We start from the raw sequence: 10,996 nt of genomic DNA on the forward strand, positions 1-10,996 counted from the left end.
ACCTTATAGTCTCCGTACACACACGAACAAATCATTTGGCGTGCTCCAACACTCTTACTCTTGACCCTCATTATCCTGTTTTTCTCCTTCCTCAATCTCTTCATCTTCATAATCCAATACCGTTACATTTATCAGGCACACCTGCACACAAACTCATGCTATGCTCATACCAGGCACCTCACTAGCTCCCTCTCCTCCATCTCCAAATTGAGCATCATACAGGTCCTGGTATAAATCCAGCTGACTGAGGAGGCTGCATAAAGCCTTCTACCCAGCAATCCTCCACTGTCCCTTGATGTCCCAGAATCGGCACAATTTCTAACTTTGGAGTGGGAAGTTTGAGCCGCACTAAGGTCTCCCAGCAAAGCAGTGCTGACAATTCCTAAATCTCTGTAGCTAAGTGCCACTCTAGCCTGCTCACCCTTAAATTGTCCCTGAAGTCATCTGTCCCCTGCCACTGCCACCACATCTGGCACCCACAACCACTTGCCAGTTCTCCGTTCACCACTCTGCGCACTACTTGGCCTCAGATGCTTAATGTAATCATGGTTAATAGTATCTGAAGCTCGTGGCTTCCCACCTTTCCTATCCCTCCGACTATGATCACCTTCACTTTCCATTCCCCTGTCCTCCACCTTACCCAAGCCTTTTACCTTCTTTTGTACCCTTAACAAACTCCTGTCTACCTTAAGGGCACCTTGCCTATGAACCCTCATCTTTTCTCCATTTAAAAAATTACCTGAAATCCTCAAATAATCTGGTAGTTCTAGTCTCCTTTCTCTCAGAGGAGCTGCTCTGATGAGTTATCTTTCTGTTTCCATGATACTGCCTCCTTCATATCTTGCTGCCGGCCTGTGCAGGTTGGAGAAGTCGAGCAGCACACACTGCTCAGCTGCAGCCTCTCCCACCTCCTCCACTGCTGACACCACCTCCTGTAAACACGACGATACTGCGGGAGACCCAGCAGTCCTTCCTGCATCACACGGTAGGGCAAGCGCAGCTGCCTCCTGCAGCCCAGACCCTTCACCGGCTACCTGGGACAGCTTCCTCTCTGCCCCTCCTTTTTTTCTTTTTCAGCAAAGCTGCCTGGCGGGGCTTTTCAGCCTCTGAGGGTCTCCTCTCCTTTCACACCACCTGGCACTGTCACCTATTTGGACAGTTTAGGTTTGGGTGGCGAACAGGCCATAACAGCTGGCTTATGCTTCCAGCCGACCTCCTCATTAATCTCCCTCACCTGGGAAACCATGCCTGGTCAAGGACAACAGGCTTTATCAGATTGTCTCTCCCCCCTTTCTGAAGAGCAAGAAGAGCGCAAATCACTTTTTCATTCTTGCCTGCCGTATTTGTGTTACCTCATTGGAATTTTGCTGCACTGGACTTTTAAAACTGTTCCTGCTGATCGGCATATCACCTGAGAAAAGTGCTAAAGGAGAGAGGAAAGCTCAAATGTCGCTACTATGAACTCCAAGCCTTGCCTTCCCCCAGCGACCACCAATGTCCATCTCCTGCAGTGCCCAGACTGCACAAGTTGCCTGAAAAGCCCAGGGAGCAGGGCTCAAAACAACACCCCCCCAACCCCTTTTTGAGACTAGGTATTTAAACCCTACAACATGGCACCCACGTAGAGCGTCACACACACGCAGCAGTATGAAGATGATCGGGCTACTGAGAAAAACATTGTGGGGAGGTAGATCATAATAACTTATCTTGACAGAGTGAAACATCATCTTGTACTTTGATAGATTAGCAACATCTTCTGGACTTTAGTCCTGATGCAGTCCCTGACATTGTCATGATGCCTGTAAATCTTATTCTTAACATGCAGACTGTCCCCAATGTCCATTACATGAGTGCACCAGGTAGTCTGACTTGGAGTCAGTGAAAACTTGTGTCTAAACTGTTGTAGAACTTTTCTGCAATCAGTTTGTTGCTGGTCAGTGAGGCTGCCTGCCAAGGCTACACCATCTACTGAACCATCATCAGGGTTCTGTGAGAGCAGGTCAGGGAGTGGATCAATCTCTTCCGCCTGATCCCTCATCAGTAGCCATGAGCAAGCCAATGTCTGCCCGAGCCTGTTGACATGGAGCACCCTATGGGGGCTCCTGGGAGTTCCTAGGTCCACCAGATAGTTAACCTCTCCCTTCTGCTCAATTGTGGTATGAGGGCCACTCCACTTGTGTTGGAGGGCTGCTGGGGCCACAGGCTCCAACACCCATACTTTCTGCTCTGGCTGATAAACAGTCAACACAGCCTTTTGGTCATACCAGGCCTTTTGCAATTCCTAGCTAGCCTCAAGGTTTTTAGTTGCCTTCTTCATGTACTCAGCCATCCTGGAGCAGAGACCAAGTACATAGTCCACAATATCCTGTTTAGGGGGTTTCAGAGGTAACTCCCATCCCTCCTTCACTAGAAGCAATGGACCCCTAACTGGATGTCCAAACTGAAGTTGAAATGGGCTGTAACCAACCCCCTTCTGTGGAACCTCCTGTAGGCAAAGAGAGGGCAGGGCAAAAGTATGTCCCATCTGCACCTAAGCTTTTCTGGGAGACCTTTAATCATGCCCCTGAAGGTTTTGTTGAACCTTTCAACTAACCCATTGCATTGTTGGTGATAAGGGGTGGTACTTTTGTAATTTACTCCCCACTCCTCTCACATAGCAGGTAAGTAACTAGACATGAAGTGTTCATCTCTGTCTGATACTACCTCCTTAGGGAAACCCACTCTGGAAAATATTCACAGGTGGGTCCTTGCCACCACAGGAGCTGTGGTTGTCCTAAGGGTAAATGCTTCTGGCTACCTAGTAGCATGGTCCACCACCTGCAGTATAAATCTGTGCCCAGATGCAGTTTGAGGATCCATGGGACCAACTATATCAATCCCAACCCTCTCAAAGGGAACCCCCACCACAGGTAGTGATATCAGGGGGGCCATTGTTGTACCACCAGCCTTACCACACCTTGGTGTCTTCAGACATGGGTGGCCAATGAAAGTGAGGGACAATTCTGTCCCAAGTCTTGTTTTGGCCTAGGTGACCTGCTAATGGGATGTCATGTGCTAGTGTCAATAGGAAGCACCTAAACTTCAGAGGTATAACCAACCTCCTGGCTGCACCAGGCTTGGGGTCTCAACTCTCTGAGTAAAGGAGTCCATCATCCCAGTAGATCCTATGGGACCCACTGGCAGTCCCAGCAGCCTCAGCAACAGCTTGTTGTCTGCGGGGTTCAAGAGAAGGGCAGCTCAGCTGCGCCTTGCTCAGATCTGCCCTGGAAGGGCCCCCTGTCCCCAAGAACTCAACCTGATCAGGCTCAAGCTCCTCTGGGACAGTTCCTTATTCAGGACTGAGATCCTCTCCCTCAAGCGACTGATCTGGATTCTGAGTCCGGGGCGAATACACTGCCTTACCCCTACTGCTCCTTTTATTAGAAGATGCCTGGTCCATTTTTCCAGGACCCAGGACCTTTTCAGTGGCAGACATTTGTGTCTGTGACCTGGTCAGGCAAAACACATCAGCAGGGATGCCCAACATTTCTGCAGGAGTCCTGAGCTCCACTTTAGCCCAAGCTGAAGTTTCCAAATCATTGCCCAACAAGCATTCAACAGGGAGGTCTGCAGTTATCACAACCTTCTTAGGGCCAGTTACCCCCTCCAGGTGAAATTAACAACTGCGAAGGAATGGTATGTCCTGACTTTGCTAGCCTTGGTCACTTGGTACATCTTATCAAGTATGATTTGCTCAGGAGCCACAAGATCTTTTGTCACTATTGTGACACTTGCTCCTGTGTCCCTGAATGCCAAGACCTCTTTGCCATTTATCAAAGGCTGCTATCTGTATTTGCCCAGATTACTGGGGCTGACAAATACGGAGCCCATATCCATGCCTCCATCACAGACCAGCACAGCCTGAGTTGGAACTCTGACTAGGCCAGTTTCCATCTCAGATCCCAGGGTTAAGCCTACCACACCCTCCCTTATTCTGAGTACCACCACTTGGAGCTGAACTAGTGGTAACAGTTGTCTTAGGGGCAGTGGTGGTTGGAGTTGTGTCCTTGGACTTGTTACAGTCACTTGTCCAATGGGTCTTCTGTTTACAGATTTTACACCATGGTTCTTCTTGCTTTTTCCCTTGTTGGATTGTGACTCCCCTCCAGTAGAAGATTTGTGGGACCTTTGAGAAGACTTCTGGTCTTTACCCTTTTCACCACCCTTGTCTGAGGGTTTTGAATCTTGCTTCTTGGAGTCACCACCTTGGTTCTGAACCTTCTCCCTAACTCTGATTCTTTCCCATTTGTCTGCCTTCTGACCCAATTCTTGAGGAGAGTTCAGATCAGAGTCCACCAGGTACTGATGCAACAACTGATTTTGACAATTATTAAGGAGCTGTTCCCTCATAATTAAATTGTATTATCCTTTACAATCACACACTTTACTGCCAAGTAACCAGCCTTCCAGAGCTTTAGTAGCACAATCTACAAAGTCAACCCAGTCTTGAGTCTGTGCCTTTTGAGTATCTCTGAACTTAATTCTGTATTGCTTAGTGGTTAAGCCAAACCCATCAATCAGAGCACTCTTCAAGACTTTGTAATTATCAGCAACCTCTTCTTTAACAGTGAGGCACTTGTCTCTACCTTTGTCTGCAAAGGAGAGCCACAAAATTGCTGCCCACTGCTCCCGAGGGACCCTCTGTACTTTACAGGCCCTCTCAAGTGCAGTTATCCATTTGTGGATGTCATCCCCACTCTGATAGGGAGAGACAATCTTGTTCAGCGTCCTATGGTCATGAGTATGTTCTCTACCTCTAGGGACACTGTTGCTGCCACCATGGGGCTCTAGCCCCAACTTTTTAGAAGCTTTCTGAAGCTCCAGAGATTCCCTGTCTAAGGCCAATGGCTCTCTCTTGATTCTGAGCTTAGCTCTCTCAAAGTCAGGCAGTAGGCACTTTCTATCATAAGATGACTTCCTCCTGTGAGAAGCAGAGGTCCTATGAGAAACAGAGGTCCCTACAGATACACCAGAATGATTAGACTCCTGAGAAGGAGATCATGATCTTCTTGGTACACTGCTAACTCTTCATGATGGAGTGAAGAGAGGACCCCTTGGGCCTTCTCCTCCATCCCCAGGAAGAATTGGATTGCCCAGGTTAGAATCATCATGATCCTGCTGGTCAGCTTCAGTCTAGGTCCTGGATGTTTTCACTTCCTGGCCTTTCCTCTTCTACTGGCCACCTAACCTGCCTGCCTCATCAGACCCTGGGGTCTTTCTGAGGTCATCTAAAAGCAAAGCCTCTATGAGGCGTTGAGTATTTGGGTTTTTCCCTGACACATGCTCAAGATTCTGCAGGAGCATCAGGCAAGGATGATAGGTCCAAACCTCCAAAGACCATTGATTGCCCACAAAGCAAAAGCAAAACAGTGATTTCTGGGGAAGAAGGGAAATAGGGAGAAGACACCAATGGATGTCCCTCGTCGTAACCTCATCAAGGATAGGCCCACACACTCAGGAAAACCCTACATAAAACAAGAAAGAAAGACTATCGTCAGTATTAATTTTACACAGATGTAATGTGGTGTTACTATATCATGCTATAAGTGAATCATAAGTACTCTGTATTCCCTTCTTCCGCTAAATGAAAACAACTTGCGTAGATAACGCTCAAGAATAAATCTGAAATAATAACAGAAAACCTGATAAGAGTGTAATCCTCTTTATAGGACTGGATACTAAGTCTAGACGGATCTCTCAATACCTACCTAAGACTACTAGTCTCTAGTGAATAGTAAAAAATGAGATAATGTCCCAAACACCTATGCAGCTACAGAAACAACCTTTTGATTGCCAGGTGGTGTTTCTTGTATTATCCGAAACACCATGGGGTAATCAAAAAACGAAAATAAAGAAGACCGAATTTCCATGGACAAGACTTTACTCAAACAGACAAAATGCAAATGAGGAACAATGGCACCGAGAGAATATGCCCATAGGAACTGCTTCCATGCAAAAAGGGAGAGCGGAGACCTTGAATATCCAAGACACAAGGGAATGCACCTACCGAGGATTCACTTTGCCCCAGGACTGCGGGGAACCAAAGCACTGCCAAACGGAACCTCGAAGAATGCAGGAGTGAAATGAGGACACCAACAAAACAGCGCGGCCTCGAACAGGAACAGGCTCAGAGGTAGGCAAACGTCTAGAGCCGCGACATTGAGGAGGAACCTGAACAAGGAGACATGGGAGCCAAGAGCTATGCGGCCTGCAGCGGTTTCAGCAACAGAGAGCCCTACAGCAAACCGGAGGTTCCACAAGTGACCCGGAAGTGAGGTGAAGACCTACATGCTGGAACACGGAGCGGTCTAGTGCGGAGTCAGAGGGTTTTTATAGTCCTGCGTCTCTGTACTCGTGAACTCCAACAGTCCTGACATTCCCTGTCTTCACCCTTCTGGATGCACACATATTTCTCAATTCTTGAAATGAGAGATGGTCATACCTAGCAAGCAAGGACCCACTGGCTTCTACCCTAGAAGACATACTAGTGTTATGTGGTGTGGGCACCTACCTAATCTAGTGGGAAGTACCAACCTCTCTTAAGTTGGTGAAAGGGTGTGCTAGACCCTTGACTTACCCAACTCTAAGTTCAGTAAAACTTACTTTAATCTAGACTTGATTTATATGTACCTAAGTACCTTTAGTGGTTTTCAGTTAGTTACTCAATGAGATTATCTGGTAAAACAATAGCAAGCTTGAATCCCAACCGCTGCACACCATTGTGAGAAGTTGGCCTGGTATATGCTGACCACTAATTATAGTGGGTACCTTGTACCAATCAAAACAACCCTTATTGATGATTAGGTTAAAGACAACCTTTATTGAAAGCTATCCTAGTGGTAGCTATGGAGAGCAGCCTTCAGGCTAAGTCTCAAAGGAATGTAAAGCAGCTTGGTTTACCAGCCTATAACCTCCTGAATGACCAAATGAAAGGAGAACCACACAAAGTATATATAAAACTAGCAGCTCGCCCCAGCTTTGCCCGGGGCAGAAGGGGGCTGGGGGCAGCATTTCAGGCTTGCGTGCACTCCCGCCCCGGCCCCCGCCGGCCACGACATTGTCTGTGTCCCGGACAACGTCGTGGCTGCCGGGGGCCGGGGCGGGAGTGCACGCAAGCCTGAAATGCTGCCCCCAGACCCTGAGCCTTACCGCAGTTGTTCCGGGCCAACCTCCCGCACCGGCTCCCTCCCGTCCCGTGTCCCAGAGCCTTACCTGAGCCGCCGCTCCTCCCAGAGCTCCTCACTTCACCGCCGCTCCTCCTCGTCATCACGTACGTTGCGGCCAGCGCTACGTCGTGGCTGTCAGCGTCACGGCCGGCGCTACTTTCAGGGCACTACTTTTTTTTAAGTTATATTTTTAAATGTACGTTTTCTTTTTATTTTCTATAGCCTACGTCCATCTGCACACCCTGAGGATTACAACAATGTATTGGGTGTGTGGATTGGCGCTGTGATTCCCGAGTTTACCTTGCCAAAAGGTTTGTGTTCTCTCTTTATAATAGTAGTATAGATATATGAATGTATTACTAAGCACTCTCTACTAATCTCTTTATGAGATTAGAGAACAAGCACACACTATTACAGTACTAGACTGACAGTTAATAGCACAATACACAGTGGGCCCAGGGGGAGACCAAACCATATTTTAGAAAGAGGTATAACAACCACGACTTGACTAGACACAGTGCCTAGAGCACGTAGAATCGCTGGGACCCCAAGGAACCACCCAAGGTAGTGACACACCTGTGTTGCAAAAGTCTTCAGAGTCCTCAGGAGCTTCGGAGTTGCAAACCGTCATATGCGTCTTTGGTGCCTGCTTAGCAGGGGAGTAACTCCTTTACTCCAAGGAAGATTCTTCAGTCATCTAGCGCAGTGTAGATCGTCGAAGTACTTGGTTTCTGTAGCAGTTTCGTCCAGGTAAATCTAAAGTCCTGTAGCCAGGGGTTCCTACTTTATACCCAAGGAAGGGGTGGGACAAACTATGGGGATCCACCTATGGGAGGGCTAGGACAGAGGGGTGGCTACACCCATATCCTTTGTCCAGTTTCCCGCCAGAGCAGGGGCTGATAGCCCCTACAACCGGTTTGAGCTGGACTATGCACAGGGACACCAAATGTGCCCCGAGTGCAGACATCAAAGCACTATTGGAGTACACCCACACAGCCCCAATACACTAACGCCTGTCTGGGAAGTGATTACACCTCCCTGTGACAGGAAACCTTTTGTCCAGCCTCCCCTGCCGGAGTTTCGGCCAGCAGCAGGAGGGCAGACTCGTGTCTGTGGGTGGCAACATCCATCTTGTGATGCCAGGATAGAGAAATCTGGTACCGGGTGTACCGGTGCTGTCATATTTCTCCCTCTAGGAGGGTGGAATCATACCTCCCATACCAGTTACTGGTGTGGAGGTATGATTCCAAGGTGATTGACACCAAACACGACAGTTTTCTGTGCAGCCGTTTTAAAGTTAGCATTTACTACGGGGTTATAATGCACTTAAGAGTTTATGGTATGGCTGCATCGCAGAACAACTCCGGAGAATAGATTCCGAAGGCTGCAGAGGGGCCCTGCTCATGCATGGGCACCCTGTCACATTTTTGTCCAGGTAAATCTAAAGTCCTGTAGCCAGGAGTTCCTACTTTATACCCAAGGAAGGGGTGGGACAAACTTTGGGGACCCACCTATGGGAGGGTCAGGACAGAGGGGTGGCTACACCCATGTCCTTTGTCCAGTTTCCCGCCAGAGCAGGGGCTGATAGCCCCTGCAACCGGTTTGAGCTGGACTATGCACAGGGACACCAAATGTGCCCCCAGTGCAGACATAAAAGCACTCTTGGAGTGCACCCACCCAGCCCCAATACACTAAAGCCAGTCTGGGAAGTGGTTACACCTCCCTGTGACAGGAAACCTTTTGTCCAGCCTCCCCTGCCGGAGTTTCGTCCAGCAGCAGGAGGCCAGACTCGTGTCTGTGGCTGGCAATATCCATCTTGTGATGCCAGGGTAATGAAAGCTGGTACCGAGTGTACTGGTGCTGTCATATTTCTCCCTCTAGGAGGGTGGAATCATTCCTCCCACACCAGTTACTGGTGTGGAGGTATGATTCCAAGGTGATTGACACCAAACACAACAGTTTTCTGTGCAGCCGTTTTAAAGTTAGCATTTACCGCTGGGTTATAATTCACTTAAGAGTTTATGGTATGGCTGCATCACAGAACAACCCCAGAGAATAGATTCCGGAGGCTGCAGAGGAGCCCTGCTCATGCATGGGCACCCTCTCACATAAAACCCAGCACCCTGCCTTCAGGATTGATAAGGCCTGCCATAGGGGTGACTGGTAGGTTTATACGTTCAGTGATAAGGTAGATATAGTGAACCGATATCTAAGAAAGGGGTGCATGCAGCACCTTACACAGGTTGCAGTAGCAGACCTGTGGTGTCAATTTGAGTGACCTCTCTGGGGTGGCATAATACATGCTGCAGCCCCTGGGAGGCCTCTCGGGTACCTATGCCCTAGGTACGTAGTACACCATATACTAGGGACTTATAAGGGTACACCAGAATAAAATTTGGAGTATACCTAAAGTACAAGCAATCAATTTAGTTAGAAAGCAGCTAGGCGGGGGTCCTGAATAGCAGGATCCCAGCCAGACTAAGTCATAAACAGTGAAACATCAGCAAAAAGTGGACAGAACTATGAGAAGCAGATCCTACTCTCCTACAAGTACCTCAAGCATAACTTGATATCCAGCTATTAAGTGATGTGCCCAGAATCACAGGATGGGGATCTGACAGTAGGTCTCGAACCCAGGCCCCCAGTTTTAGTGTCTGCAGGTGTGACCACAAGGCCACACCAATGACTAGGTATGGCGACTCAAATTCCCACATTCAATCGCTACTCCACATAGTTTTTACTAATACATCATGTAATTCATCTGAGCCTGAAGCGCTGATGTTGCAAGAAGATCTACGATACACTACCTCAATTAGAAGTCCCACATTCAATGCCCTGAAGCGCCCTAAAAGCTCACAAATAGTGGGATAGTGGCATCCAACATAGCTGCTGATGCAGCGGGTCTAACACATAACCCTCTATCTATATCACCAATTCAGGAGCAACCTCTTTTATTTTTCTCATCGGTGGGGCACATAGCACCGCGAGTCACACACACACACACACTCAAAACCACACGGCCCCTGAATCAGTGACAAGTAGACGAGCTGCAAGACATGTGGGGTACCTTATTAACCTATACAGTATCTTTATACATTAGAATTTGAAACGCCTAACAGTCATAAAAACCAACAGCCAGGTACTCCGCTATTTGGTCGATGGACCAACTAGTAGGAATCAGATGATGATGATTAAGTCCAGCTCAATCACAATGTTCAAGTCTCCTACCCGGTAGTGAATTAAAATGGACATTCAAAAGGGGCCCTATATTTATGTCCTTAAGTTAGCCTACATAAACATTGATCCAGTGTCTGCACAATGAAGGAAAGTTCTGAAAAGCAGGTGATGAGACGGGCCCGCTCTCCATTTTTACCCTCAGAGTGAAAAAAACAAATCTTGACTCTGCAGCAGTGCCCCCCTCCGCTACCTTCAATGAACTTCAAAGAGACTCCTTATAATTCTTTCATGGTCTTATTATGTCAGAACTGCGGCATTTTCAATATTATATACAAGTAAGCCATAGACGTTGCTTATTCATCTTATGCAACTTATAACCACTGACAAAGCCAATAGTCCTGGCTTGTTGTGGGTGTCATTTTAATTGTTGCATTATTTATCTGGAGGCAATGACAGAGGCAGCAAAATATCAGTCAGGCGGCACACTATGCTAAGCACAGATTTATATAGCTTACATGTTTTTAAGTTATAATTTAAGCTTAATTACATCAGCAATGCCCCTTTGAAAGACACCCTCAGTTTTTTTTCATCCCACTTAAAGCCCTTCTGTCTCA

The sequence above is a fragment of the Lissotriton vulgaris genome, chromosome 12 (assembly GCF_964263255.1).
Source record: "Lissotriton vulgaris chromosome 12, aLisVul1.2, whole genome shotgun sequence".
Taxonomy (NCBI): domain Eukaryota; kingdom Metazoa; phylum Chordata; class Amphibia; order Caudata; family Salamandridae; genus Lissotriton; species Lissotriton vulgaris.